Source organism: Lissotriton helveticus, chromosome 7, assembly GCF_964261635.1.
Source record: "Lissotriton helveticus chromosome 7, aLisHel1.1, whole genome shotgun sequence".
Taxonomy (NCBI): Eukaryota; Metazoa; Chordata; class Amphibia; order Caudata; family Salamandridae; genus Lissotriton; species Lissotriton helveticus.
The window spans coordinates 1,771,757,392-1,771,770,106 of record NC_136068.1 but is presented as its reverse complement, the minus strand read 5'-3'; the positions used below and the strand labels follow the sequence as shown (position 1 = coordinate 1,771,770,106).

At 47.4% G+C, this 12,715-nt stretch overlaps 1 long non-coding RNA gene across 1 annotated transcript in view; it reads left to right on the top strand.

Annotated features, from left to right (window-relative positions):
- Positions 1-12,282, top strand: part of LOC144770756 (uncharacterized) — a 79,895-nt gene extending 67,613 nt beyond the window's left edge. Inside the window, exon 3 of the long non-coding RNA XR_013599006.1 lies at positions 12,157-12,282. This is a non-coding gene — a long non-coding RNA (uncharacterized LOC144770756). The remainder of the gene's footprint in view (positions 1-12,156) is intronic.
- The last annotated feature ends 433 nt before the right edge of the window (positions 12,283-12,715 follow it).

The following is a 12,715-nucleotide window of genomic DNA, read 5'->3' as shown; positions in this document are numbered from 1 at the left end:
GGGTGCAAGTCAAAATAGGTAAGGGTAATAGAATACCTAGGAAGATTCCCACACTTATCGGCCTAAAACAAGGATATGTCCTCGCCCCTTGCCTCTTTAACATATACACAGCAGATATGGATGCCGTGCTATCTGAAGTCTCGAGTGATCCACTAAAACTTCCAAACAGACCAATGTGTAGTCTACAATATTTAGATAACATTGTTTTATGTAGCCAGACTCCCATCGGCCTTCAGTGCCAAATTACAGCCCTCCTCAGTTTTACTGAATCTTCAGGCTTGAAATAAAATCACAAAAACAACAGTTGATGGACAGAATGCAGAACAATGTCATACATTCACCACAGTACAGAGATCTGGGCCTAAATCCATAGTTGTTTTGCACTCCACACCACCCCAGTTCAGACATGGCCATATGCAAATCAGCCTTGACCCTGTGCCTCGTGGGAACAGTCCAGCCCGAACTGCCAAGCCATGTCTTCCCTGGACCGGAATCAAGCATCCTAGGACCGGTTTCTGGCAATCAGCCGTCATCAGCCAGGATAGCTTGACTCCAGTGGTGTGGAGAGCACGGGACTCACGTCTGAGTATACCCGTCCCACTCAGGGTGACAAATGCAAAAACAACAGTTAATGGACAGAATGCAGAACAATTTCATCCATTCACCCCAGTACAGAGATCTGGGCCTAAATCCATCATTTTTTTGCACCATTGGGCCATTATATATCGTGTCCCCTAAGGGAACCGGGCGTACAATCTTGTGGAATGATGTAAAACATCTGAAAAGATACTGTAGTCTGCTATCAAATAAAAGACAACTTCAGGTGGTCAATGTCTAAAGCATAACCCATGAATCTTATGTGGATACAAGATATTACAGCATTGTGTGAGCCATAACGTTTGATGTCCCCATAGTAAATGATGTTGGACAGCAAAAGGGAGGGTGATAGTTGGCATAGAAATACTATGTTCACCCATTCAACACAAGACAATGTCAAATTGAATATTGTTCTAACCCAAGAAACACATGGGATACCAAATATAGTAGCCGGTAGAGGCCATAATATATGATATCACCTAATGGAACCGTACGCACAATCTTGTGGAATGATGTACAAAATGTGAAAAGATACTGTAGTCTGCTATCAAGTAGAAAACAACTTCAAGTGGTCAATGGCAAAGTGTAACCCATAGGGGATATAAGATATTACAGCAATGCATGAGTCATAATATTTGGTATCTCCATGCTAAACGATGCTGGAAGGCAAAAGGAAGGGCGCTATTTGGCATAGAAACACTGTGCTCACCCATCCAACATGAGACCATATCTAACTGAATCCTACTAAGTTCTTACCCAGGAAAGACCAGATATTATAGCCGTTATAGGCCATTATATTTGGCATCCCTTAAAAAAACTGGTTGTAAAATCTCGTGGAATGATGTAAAAAATGTGAAAGATTACTATAGTCTGCTATCAAATAAAAGGCAACTTCAAGTGGTCACTGGGTAAAGAGTAACTGATGAAACCTAGGGGATACAAGATATTACAACAATGCGTGAGCCATAATATTTGGTATCCCCATAGTAAACAATGTTAAAAAGCAAAAGGTAGGTCTCTATTTGACATAGAAGTACTGTGCTCACCCATCCCATTCAAGATCATGTCTAATTTAATACTGGTAAGTTCTAAACCAAGAAACACTGTGGATACCACATATTATAGCCAGTATAGGCCATTATATTTGGTATCCCTAAAGGGAACTGGATGTAAAATCTGGTGGAATGATGAAAAGTTACTGCAGTCTTCTATCAAATAAAAGGCAACTTCAAGTGGTCAATAGCTAAAGGGTAACCCATGAAACATAGGCGATACAAGATATCACAGCAATGTGTGAGCCATAATATTTAGTATCCCCTAAGGCAGAGGTCTTCAAACTTTTTGATGCCGAGACCCCTTGTAAAACCATTTTAGGCTTAAGGACCCCCTTCCAACAAAAGTTTCTAGAAACTGGTACTCCTCATCATCAACAACTATCGACAGCCATAAATGGGCCTGTTCGACCTCATCACATCCATCCATCCATCATTCATCCACCCACACTTTCACACATCTATCCATCCTTCATCCATCCACCCTTTCATCCTTTCATCCTTCCATCCATACATCCATCCTTCATCCATCCACCCTTTCATCCTTACATCCATCCTTTACCCATCCACCCTTCCATCCATCCATCATTCATCCACCCACCTTTTCACACATCCATCCATCATTCATCCATGCAGCCTTTTATGCATCCATCCATCCTTCATCCATCCACCCTTTCATCCATACATCCATCCTTCATCCATCCATCCATCTACCCTTTCCTCCTTCCACCCATCCTTCATCCATCCACCTTTCATCCTTCCATCCATACATCCATCCTTCATCCATCCACCCTTTCATCCATACATCCATCCTTCATCCATCTACCATATCATCCTTCCTTCCATCCATCCATCCATCCTTCATCTATCCACCCTTTCATCTATCCATTCACCCATCATTCATCCACCCACCTTTTCACCCATCATTCATCCACCCACCTTTTCACACATCCATCCATCCATCGTTCATCCATGCAACCTTTTATCCATCCATACATCCATCCTTCATCCATCTACCGTTTCATCCTTCCTTCCATCCATACATACATCCTTCATCTATCCACCCTTTCATCCATCCATTCACCCATCATTCATCCACCCACCTTTTCACACATCCATCCATTCATCATTCATCCATGCAACCTGTTATCCATCCATACATCCATCCTTCATCCATCTACCATTTCATCCTTCCTTCCATCCATACATACATCCTTCATCTATCCACCCTTTTATCCATCCATTCACCCATTATTCATCCATCCACCTTTTCACCCATCATTCATCCACCCACCTTTTCACACATCCATCCATCATTCATCCATGCAACCTTTTATACATACATCCATCCATCCTTCATCCATCTACCGTTTCATACTTCCTTCCATCCATCCTTCATCTATCCACCCTTTCATCCATCCATTCACCCATCATTCATCCACCCACCTTGTCATCCATCCATCCATCCATCCATCATTCATCCATGCAACCTTTTATACATACATACATCCATCCTTCATCCATCTACCGTTTCATCCTTCTTTCCATCCATACATCCATCCTTCATCTATCCACCCTTTCATCCATCCATTCACCCATCATTCATCCACCCACCTTGTCACACATCCATCCATCCATCCATCATTCATCCATCATTCACCATTTATCCATCCATACATCCATCCTTCATCCATCTACCGTTTCATCCTTCCTTCCATCCATACATTCATCTTTCATCCATCCACCCTTTCATCCATCCATTCACCCATCATTCATCCACCCACCTTTTCTGTGCCTCTCTCATGGGGGTGGGAGTGGGGATGTCAGTATTTCTCTGCGTCTTTTTCTTCCTCTCTCATGGGAGGGCATCTCTGTGCCTCCCTGCTGGGGGCGGGGGGAGGACAGGCTGTAACAACATCTCACCTGGCGAACAGAAACTCAGGCAAATTTCTCCCGCGCAGGCGCCGCCAGGTATGAGTGTTCGTACTTTGTGCTTTACAGCCTCCTCCCCCAGCCACCCTTCCCTGCCCCCAACCCCTTCCCCTCCTCATGAGCCGGGCTTAAACACCTTCAGGGACACACACAAAGCCGCACCTTCAGGGACACACACAAAGCCGCACTCGAGTACTTCACAGGTCTTTAAAAGACCTTTTACTTGTTAATGAGGCTTTGTTGTTTTTCACCCCTCGGTGTGAATTAGGCAAGCACCCTCAATCAGCTCGACGCGACGAAGGCAAACTGACAATCTGCGACCCCCTACCCAGGACTCCACGACCCCCCTGGGGCTCGCGCCCCACAGATTGAAGACCCCTGCCCTAAGGGAACCGGATGTACAATCTTGTGGAATGATGTACAAAATATGAAAAGATACTGGGGCAGATGTATCAAGATTCCATTTTGCGATTCCTAAATAGCGATTTTTAAGGAATCGCTATTTAGAAATAGCAAAATGGAATGTATGAAAAAAATCTCTATTTTTTTGCGATTCCTTAATCTTCCTTATTTGCGAATTCGCATTTTGTGAATTCGCAAATAAGGAATAATTTCCCATGCATTCCTACGGGCCAGGAGGCCCATAGCAATGATTGTGAAGTAATTCTCAAATTGCGAATTCGCAATTTGCTAATCGCAATTTGAGAATTATTTCAAGGGTGCAGGGGTGTCTGAAAGACACCCTGCTGCACCCCTGAAATGTACATGTGTGTACATATGGCGCACATACATGCCCTATGGGCATGTGTGTGCATCACATGCCACCATAAAAAATGCCAAATTGTGCATTTTTTTAAAGACTTCGCAAATTACCATCAACTACAAGTTGGTGGTAATTTGCGAATTCTTAAACAAAAATCGCATTTCAAAAATGCTACATACATAGCATTTAAGGAATCGCAAAATTGCGATTCCTTAAATGCTATGGCAAAATAAGGAATCGCACATTTATGCAATTACTTATTTTGCGAATTTTTGATGCATGCTAAAACATGCAAAAAGGCCTTTTGCTATTCGCAAAGCCCGAACGAGTCGCAAAAGGCTTGATACATCTGCCCCACTGTTTTCTGCTATCAAATAAAAGACAACTTCAAGTGGCCAATGGTTAAAGCGTAAGTCGTGAAACATTGGGGATAAGAGATATTACAGCAATGTGTGAGCCGTAAAAGTCAGTATCCCCATAGTAAACGATGTTGGAAAGCAAAAGAAGGTCGCTATTTGGCATAGAAATACTGTGCTCACCCATCCAACATAAAACCATGTCACTTTGAGCACTGGTAAGTTCTAACAGAAGAAACACAGGGAATAGCAGATAGTATAGTGGGTATAGGCTATTATATATGGTGTCCCCTAAGGGAACCGGATGTAAAATCTGGTGGGATTGATGCAAAAAATCTGAAAAGATCCTGTAATCTGCTATAAAATAAAAGGTAGTACAAACATAGCACTGCCAATGAGGCCGGGTTTTTATAGCGCTGCGTGGTCTGAGAGGTGCTGATAGCCCCACTCTCTGTATGCCTGCAGGGGAGCACACATTGTGCAGTAACACAAAAAAATAATTTTGCCCACCAGTTGCTGGGTCACTGGCCAATCATCATCCAATCACTGACTTTGTGGAATTGAGTTAACTGTCACTGACGGTGCCATGCAGGTGGCGGCAGTTTTTGAAATACAACAGGGCAAGTCGTCGCCCCCTGGATTCATCATCACTCTCAGTCTGAGCAAGGGACAGTGCACTGCAGTGTAGTCTCAGGGTTATTACTACTTTCAAGAGAGGATGTAATTGTAAAAGTCTGTTTCACAGACTTATTCATGGGATGTCACATGGCTTGGTTCCTGAGGCTCAGCTTTTCTTTGCACTGCAGCCAAAGCCTGAGGTTGCCCTATGCTGTGTGATGACAATTTATGTTCATTATTAGTAGAGAAGAAACTCAACTTTGAAGGTGGCAGTGTATAATGCAGGCTCACTAGCAGCACAGTTTGCAAAGCATTGCCTGCAGGCACCCCGCTGCTCCCGCTTTTGCAATGGTCTGATTCTATTTGTAGTATCACATGCCTAGTAGTGCCGCTGTGATAGGAGGCGCTATAAACGCATGACTAAGTACTTTAGTGTGGTGATGAGGACGTCCATGGTAAACTGCATTCGTCTAACCATTGATGCATGATACTTGGCAGAGCTGTACCTCCAGCCTGAAAAAAACGTGCTTTAATTTCCACACCCTTCATTGTCCATGTTGCCCCAAACACCAATTTCTTCCCTCCCTCCTTGTATCCCCTGCCTTCCCTCCTACCCCACCAGTAATTTAAAAAAAGGGTTATGACTGTATCATATCTCTTTTTTAGGTCAAGCCTAGAGTCAGAGTGCATGCAGTGTCAGTTATATGTTTTGTCAACAGTTTTGTAAATTGTTCATTGTGCATAAACTGAAATGTTTTATTGCTCCAATTTCCTATCCTGCTTTTCCCATTGCCTTTTTTCTATCCCTCACACTTTAATATTCCTCCCATATTGATGGGTTTTACCCTTTTCGGTTTTTTAATCTCTGCCATTGTTTCCCTCAACTCTGCCTTGTAGCACAGATCAGGTGTTAATGTGGTGGTATGCATCACTGCACTGAAATGGAAAGTCATGTATTTGTAGTGCCTCAGTATCAATCCAGAGTGCTATTAGTGCTCTTATAGAAACTTAAATCCAGATTGTAGCCCTCGGCTTAGCTCGTGACTGGGCTGGCTTAGGAAGGCTGAGAGCAGAGGCTGCAATGTAACAAGGTTTATTCACTTCCCCTTGACACCGGCTATCCATTCAGGTTAAATGTGTTACTCACTGTGAGACTCGTCACATGATGGCTCCTCACAGTCAGTGTTAAAATGATGGCCAAGAGCTTCTATCAAGAGACTCGCTCTCTTTAAATATTGGCGAGCAGGCACATACGAGCGGAAAACGTGACAGTAATGGAATAATGTGACACGTGGCCAGTCCCATCCCAGTCCAGACAGCCACAGGATTGGTGGTGTCTGACAGGCAGCACTGAACTCATCTCAGAATGCATGCTGTGGCGCAGCCGGCAAGGAGTCGTCAACTCGACTCCTGAAGAAGCGCGGCTGCAGCCGACTCTGAAGACAGCAGCACCCAGGAGGGAGAGAGTGTGACTATACCAGCAGCAGGTAAGGGAACCTGCACCCCCACCTTGAAACTTAATCTTGCTCCACGTGGGCCAGTACTAGCTTCCCCAGTCGGTTTGGTCTTGAATTCCCACAGAGCAGGCCAGAAAAACAAGTTATGTATTATACTCATGCACTCAGCAGGTAATGGCCGCCACAGGGATGAAGGGGTTTGCACTTAGCACCTAACCCCGAAAATAGCATGCTGCCCTCCGGCGCTTCACAGAAGATAAACAGCAGTTATCTGCAGCGCCACAAGAAGTAATGGACCCTGCATGAGAACCCTGCCTACACTGAGAATCTTTTGCCCACACCCTCAAAAAACACCAGAGAAACACATTCACTCTCCCACTCTACACCCAGCATCCCCGCTTCCATACTTCCCTTCCACATAGGACTGCCCTGGCACACCCCCTGCACACAAGACTGCCGCAGGTGAGTAGGCCTACACATAAAAAAGCTGGAAGCTGAGCCCAAGGGAGCAATCACGAGGATGGATGCAGCTTCCCTAGAGCCTCAGTCTGTTGGCGCCGGAGTGAGTCCGGCCCCTAGCATCGACAACTTGATACCTGGTTATGGTAATGAGGGGCAGCGGTAATGGTGCTGGTCCAACTTTCAGCATGGCCAGCAGCTGTGTCACTTACGAGCCTGGTGTTTTCAATAGCTCTGGTACAGCTGCAGCCTGCTGGTGTGATCTGGTGCTGCGGGGTGGGGCAGGTAGTGGTGTACCAACCGGGCTGACACCACTCAGCTGCACTCCTCAGTTATCATTTTTATTTGGATTGATTAAACAGTACTGTCTTTGAAACAAACAGCATCCTGGCAGGCTGTAAGGTGTGCGCCTCACTCTCCTGAGCCTTCTCAATGCCCGTGCTGCTGTCCGGGGCGGCTCGTGAGTACGAGGTCAGTGCCCTTCCGGAGCTGGTGCTTTGCAGTAATTTTAAGAACTTCTTAGAGTTTCTCTTTGGTGAAATGGGTGTAACTTCTGATATATATGCTCACCTCATCATTATTATTTGACTTTGCTTGCAAAAAAGAGTCACTCATAGTCAACGTACACAACAGCACAGAGCTCTTCAACATCCGCAAGGTACTCTCCAACCACAGCTCCAACTCCAACAACATTCTGCCGTCGCAAGACCTCTGCAAGTCCCTAGCCACTTTCGCCCACCAAAAAATCGCAGACATCCATTACAGCTTCAACACACAGACTCCCCCCAACATCAACCGACGCCTCAGAATCACCGCCCCAGCCACACCTACCTCCTGCTCTCCTGGACCCACGTCAACGACAAAGACACCATCAAAATCATGAGCACCATCCACTCTGGATCTCTGGTCGACCCCTGCTCACACCACGTCTTCAACAAAGCAAGCACCATCATCGCAGCCCACCTCCGCAAGATCATTAACACCTCCTTCGAGACTGCCACCTTCCCGGAAAGCTGGCAACACGCCGAGATCAACGTCCTACTCAAGAGACCCAAGGTGGACCCCAAGGACCTCAAGAACTTCAGGCCCATCTCCCTGCTCCCATTCCCGGTGAAAGTCATTGAGAAAATGGTCAACAAGCAACTGACACGGAGGGGCGTGGCCAACAACATGGCCAAGTAGGACGTGTGCCTGCACTGCTCCGGCAACTCACAGCAATCCGACAACTTTAATGGTGGCCTGAAGTCCTGAAAACCAAAGTTTTACCATCCTCAGGGGTCCCTGATCCCCCTGACGACATTGAGTGTATTCTGAGGGCCGGAGTGTTCCTATTCCCAAAGCGGCGAAGAAGAGCTCGGAGGCCTCGGAACGCGATCCAAGATGGTGCCACTTGGACGCTGAGCCCGTTCGCGGTGCGGCCAGAGATACCGCCAATTGCTGGGCACCTCGAACATACGGTTCCGTCTCCCTCCGGCTCGGCTGAGATCATGGAGGTGGACCAGGGCTCCGACGGGACGCTGCATCAGTCCCAGGGAGCCGGAGACTGGTATGAAGGGGGTGAGGACGCCGGATCTGGCCTACTGGCCCAGCAGAAGCCTGCGGCATCTCAAGGTGAGGGCTGGCCCCGGGGAGAGCGGCGCTGACAGTGGAGGCTTTGGAGGACCCGGGCCGTGGCTGGACACAGAGTGAGGCACCTGCCCCATCTACCAGCTGGGTCGTGGAGCGGGGGAACCGGCCTGAGCCCTCCGAGAACACTGACACTAGAGGGTCTCCTGGAGCTGCGGCCAGAGTGCGGGGACCCCGAAAAGTCAGTGAGACTATACGGGGGGGGCCAACATCATTGCGGGCCCAAAATGAGACTTTGAGCGGCCCGTCTCCCACCCTCCCTCGCTTTACTGTCCTTGAGGAGTGAGAGATCATGGCGAGAGGAGGTCTTCGATCGTTCCAAGGTGGCAGTGGAGGGCGCTGCTCGGTTCGGGGGCCCATATTGCACCTCCATCCGGATAAGGGCGCAATGGCAAGAGCAGTGTGGGACACTCGAGGAAGACGAACACAACTGGGGGGGCACTGACTCCGCCTTTATCATCAGGTATTCTGCTCCGTGTGGGCTCCACGTGGTGCAGGGCGCTGGGCAAGACCTCCTACCCATAATTGCGGTGATTTCTAGCGGACCCTACAGAGGTTGCCCACCTGAGGGTTCGTAGCTCCCTGTTTGTCACCCGTGTCAGGTTCCACCCCCCCTGCTCGGATGGGGATATTGCTAGTGGCTATTCTTGGTGACCAGGAGGAGTGACCTGCGTTACGGCCTGTGAGAGGCTGGGACTGGAGAGATTGCCTGAAGGGGGATTGCGATTGTGGTGAGATGCGGAGAGATTCTGAGAGGCACCCAGACAGCGTGGACCCTCCAGGTGTGTGGCCTGTGGATAGAGCATCATGGGCAAGAAAGACAAAGATCCCAACCCCCCCCCCCAGACAGGGAACACTGGACCGTTACACCACGGCGCCCGTTCCACCAGAAGATGACTATTCCGGTGCTCGTTCGGACACAGCCCTACTGATGGGTGCCATACAGGCATTGGAGAGGTGGGCACGGAGGTGACGCTCATACGACAAGACCTCCGAAATCTAGCGGAACGAGTGACGGCATCAGAAACTAGAATAGGGGAAGCCGAAGATACCATACAAGACTTGAAGAAAGGTATGGTAGACCTTCAATCCTCTCATAAGCAGTTTATGTGGAAGGTGGATGATGCAGAAAATAGGGCAAGACACAACAACCTCCGCTTTGTGGGCTTTAAGGAGGGAATCGAGGGTGCAAACATGGCGGAGTTCCTGCACTCCTGGCTTCTATACACCTTCCAAAAGGACAAATTCTCTACTTTTTCATAATAGAAAGGGCTCACCGAGCGCTGCTGGCTAGGCCACCGGCAGTAGCTAGGCCTCCGACAGTCATTGCTCGCTTCCTGAATTTTTTGGACAGAGATATGATTCTAAGGGAAGCTAAAAAACTTGGGGAAATCCGCCTAGAAAATGCCCAAATAATGATTTTCCCGGACTACAGCCAGGAAGTGCAGAGGCAGAGGCGCTCCTTCGACGCAGTTAAGGCTAAGCTGAGAGACTTTCACAGCCAGTTCATGCTCCTATTTCCTGCAAAGCTGAAAGTGATATACAAGGAGAAATCATACTTTTTTCAAAACCTGGAAGAGGCATGGCAGTGGCTGGAGGAGCACCCTCTTCTGACAAGACACATGTCTGGGGTTCAAAAGCCACCTGCTATGGGGAGATCCATGGAAGGCCCGAGAGGATCGCCAAAAACCAACGAGACTGAGGCAGAGACACAGAAGCTGGAACCTGGCTGTAACCCCATATCCCAAATCCTGATCTGTACGGTGGAGGAGGCGGAGCACGGCCTCTCTCGATTCTAATCGGCCGACGGGCTCCAGGTTCCGTTGCCTTGCGGAAAAAGCACAGTCGGAAGGGGAGTCGGAAGGGGAGGGAGAACCTGGAGGTACCTCCTCTGAGGGAGAAGAATCGGAAGAGCAATAACTACATCCCCTGGTAGTAGCAATAAATGATATGGAACAGTGTAGTGGAGTGGTGTGGCTCACTGGTTAGAGGCAGCAGACCCGGAAGCAGAGAACAGCCTGGGACCAGGGTTCAATTCCCGACCCGGCAGGGTCGTGGACCAGGGTCAGCGGACTTGACAATTCTCGCCTCGGTGCCTACTCTAACCAGGGATCACACTCGGCAACTCTGGGCATTAAGCTTGCCTCATCTCTACAACGGCCCTCCACAGACGCCGGGGATGCCTGGTTTCACCTTGGAGATACCCAGAAGGGACCATCTCACAGGGAAAGCCAGGACGGGTTCCCCAGCGGTCTTCAGCGCTGGGACGCTTACGGGCAGCTGTGCGCTTTACAAGTCCAACACATTTACATTTACAGGAGACTACACAAGGGACAGGGGCTTCTCAGGGGGACCCCCTGGACTCCAATTCATGAAGATGGGACAGTAATGGCTGATCGAGTATTGACTATGTGGCCAAGGAGCACGCAAGTTGGATACCCCCTTCTGTTTGCTTTGTTCTTTTGGTCTAACTTTCTTTCTTGTTCTTACCTGCTCATGCTTCTACCTTTACATGTTCCTCTGTTAGAGGTGTAGAGCGGGTTTCTCATATTTTGGGTAGAGATTGGGTGGGCGACAGACCTCCTTCACCTGGAAAGCTTTATATCTGTCTTTTGGATGGCGATGGGACTGGAGGGGAGAGGGAGGTGGGTAGGGGGGCATTATCGGTGTGGAGCTACATTGCTTACGGGGAAGGGAGGGGGGACGTTTTGGATGAGTATTGGGGGGTTCACAGTTAACTTTTTAAAGCATTTCACAAACTGAACTGTTCCATACACCTGCATACCACACCAGACGCCTGCCTTTGCATGAGCGAGTCAGGACTAATGTCACCTGCGGTGTTTGGTAGCCCGGAAACGTCGGCGCAAGACAGTGGCAGTGTCCGAATCCTTACAGAGCCTTAGGCTCTGGAAAGGGTATATACCTTAGGAGACTGCAGTTATTGCGTCATTTGAATAACAACTGGTCTAGACTTGAGTTAGGGGATCTCTGTCCTTTGTATGTTCTCATGTCTTTTCGTCGTGTATATATTAAAATAAGTGGATATATTCTATGAATTGTATACTGGTGTGTTTCTGCAGCGGTGGATCTTCGCCCTTGAGGCTTTGGCCTGGTTTCATTAATTTATCTTATCTAAACCTTTTTGATACATTGTTTTGAGCTCACTGTACCTTACCAGAACTGTGTTATTAAATGTGCATCTTAATGTATTGGCTTTCGCGGAAAATTGTGAATGGAACAAACTGCTTAATTCATGTATGGAAATTAGAATTTGTTTCTTTTTTCAATTATTACAGACTGTATGCTGCTTTCTCCATTTTGCCCCTTCCCTACTCTGACTGCCCTGAAGAAGGTGTGGCCTTTGACCTGGCACTGCACCGAAACGCGCGTCGGCGTTTTGTAATCTGTCCTGCCTTTTCTTGTCATCTGGTCTCCCACATGATTGTGGGGAGATTAGTGTGGACAGAATATTTTTTGCTACATCTGACTCTGGAAGTATGATGAGTGGTAAACAAATGAAGAACGGATGGGTATGCTTGACTGTAGAATGTGTTTGATGTGGTTCCATGAGAATGTTTGTTGTGTTGTTTGATTGAATGTATGTATGAGTAGTTGGAAGGTATATTTAAATTATTTATTGCACTATATTACGGTTTAAATTGATTCTGTTCGCAATGAAATAACTGATTGAAAAAATCCACAAATGGAAAAATAAATAAAATCATGTTTTGTATTTTCCTAAAAACATGGACTTGTGTCTGGCTTCAGTGAGCTCATCTTTGTATGTTATTGATTAAGGACTCTATGTGAGCCGTTGGATTAAAAACGGGGGGCAGCTAAAGAGGATGGGTAGGA